Source organism: Echinops telfairi, unplaced genomic scaffold, assembly GCF_000313985.2.
Source record: "Echinops telfairi isolate 266 unplaced genomic scaffold, ASM31398v2 ScPeMD7_53;HRSCAF=182, whole genome shotgun sequence".
Lineage (NCBI taxonomy): Eukaryota > Metazoa > Chordata > Mammalia > Afrosoricida > Tenrecidae > Echinops > Echinops telfairi.
In genome coordinates, this window is record NW_022103951.1 from 825,405 (window position 1) to 827,844 (window position 2,440).

General features: G+C 40.6%; 1 pseudogene; it reads right to left on the reverse strand.

Moving 5' to 3' along the window:
• LOC123521733 overlaps positions 1-2,066 on the reverse strand; it is a 6,788-nt pseudogene extending 4,722 nt beyond the window's left edge.
• Positions 2,067-2,440: the final 374 nt, after the last annotated feature.

A 2,440-nucleotide genomic window follows, 5' to 3' on the forward strand; every position in this document is an offset into this window, starting at 1 on the left:
CAGCAATTAAAAATGCTTGCACTATAGCCCATAAGACAAGATAAAATGGAGGTACCTGCTCCTGCAGCCCACACTCCTGGATTGACTAGCACCCCCAAGGGGTTCTATCACCCATTTTAGAAAACACTGGCTTAGACTTAAATTTGGATCTCTGAGAATGCATGACAATAAGTGAAAGTTTGCTCAGTCTAATAGCCTGCCTCTCTAGGTCCTAGCCCTGCCTAGGACCATCTAGGTCGTTAGTGGCCCATCTAGGTTGCTAGGATCTCCACTTCTTTGGTCCTGCTCTGTCTCCACTCATTCTTCCCCTTATCTTGACTCCATATCTTTAACTAAAGACGCCTGATGAAATATCACATCCCTTCTCTATGTTATACCTTGCAGCGAGCGTGCCCTTGTCCTAAAGAAATGTAGCACAACACAGGACAAATGGGCCTTCAGAGGAAACACACATCCTTCTCCTCTCCTCCCAGGTTTAGTCTTTTATGCAGCTATGTTCTGAAATATTGATTTCCTATAATCAGGGGCTCCCCAGCATCATTTTACCATCTTTTAGATTATCTGACATCCCATATGTAGACAACAATCTTGCCACTAATATTAACTTTCCTTTTGGCTCTATAATATAAACACTGAGTTTAGTTGCAAACTCTGTGGTTCAAACCCAGCAGACCATCCACAGGAGAAAGATGAAATTAGCTGGTTCCTGTAAAAATTTGCAGTCTTAGAAGCACTAAGGGGGTGTTCTTATCTATAAAGACTTTGAGATGAATCAAAATGATGTAATGGCAAAGGTTTGGGGCTCTAATGTTTTTTTGGATGCCTACTTCGAAATTTTTTTCACATTATTCTAATTTGGCACAGTCCTATATTCACTAAAATACTTTTTTTTTTTTTGCTGATGAGAGGAAAATAAATTTAAGAGACACAAGGCCTGCCTTTGGGTTGAAGGACTAGAAAAGTGTAGTCCAGACAGATTCTGCAAGGGTTCTCATCCAGCGATGTTATTAATGAACCTTGTTAACTCGAGACTTACACAAGTCCTTCTTCTGCAAAGTATGACTGATAAATCCACCTTGTTGGATTATGGAGATATATGTTGGGTAATAGGGGGCATTTTGCAACTGGGGGGGGGGATATTGTGTTTACGGAATGGCATTGAGCATCTGGTTATATTTAGCTCAGAAAAAGACAACTATTTCATCACAATTTAAAATTTTCTTTATGTCTAATCAAGTAGATTTAAGAGAATACGCAGTGTTCCAACTAAAACACAAAACAACACCGAAATATTTTAATCAAATCCAGGGGTGCGCATCCCTGTGTGTGTGTGCATGTGTGTGTGTGTAACTTTTAATTTTACAAAGAAGTAAGACTAAAAAGGATAAGGCACCCCAAATACTGCTATAGTTATCCTTTTTTTCTTTCATTTGTGATCCTAACTACCTTAATCTGGGATTATCTCAATGCCATGGTACTTACTTTTAAAACATAAAAGAAATGTTGATGTTTTTTCAAGTCACTTTTAATGGCAATGCTAACTTTTATATCTGATAAACAACAAAAACATGATTCATTCAGAAGCAAAATAAAATGATCAAGAGGCACATTTGAGAGAGAACAAACTACTAGTTACTTCTACACATCAGAAGATAATATATTTCGTTTCCTCTAAGCTCCTTCGGAATGTACTACTTGGAAGCCCTGTCAACTACTGTGAAGAATCTGCTCCCACTTCACTGGATTCTGGTGAAGCTACTAGTCTTGGGACTGAACTCTCAGTGGTGTAAGCAGTAGAATGGACCCTGCAGGCAAATCACTGTTGGTCTCTCTTTTCTCATCTCTCAAAGGGTCTACATAGGGACCAGGGAAATCCCAGGGATTCACAGCATGATGGCCCCAAACTACAGAAATTTCATCTTGGTGGTTTCATCACGTGTCCTTGGAGCTCACAGGAATCCATAGCATCTGGGACAACTCTTTCCCACCTGCTGGTTCTGCCGGTACCTCACCAGCACAAAATCACACACCAGGAACTTCTTGGGATCTCCAAAAATATTGTGCATCCTCCCAGCATAGATTCCCAGCATATTCAGGAACTTCCAGAAGGATTCTTCAGAGGCTTGGTTACCATTCATGAAGGACACACACAAGACAGTCATCAGCAGACTCTTAATAGGCAACTGCAGGCCTCCATTCAAGTTGTTTCATTTGGTGACATCTACCATCGCGATGAGCTCACAGGAGTTACATCTGGACTTAGCTTCCCACAATTCAAGGCCAAAGAACAACTTTATTCCCTCTGCGGCTTCACTCAGGATCTCAGAGAAGTGCTTCTGGAACTTCTTGTAAACAACCTACAGCATATCGGTCTTCATAATGAGCTCCTTCATGTTATACTTGTCTACCAAGAACAGCAGTGACATGTATATCTTTCCCG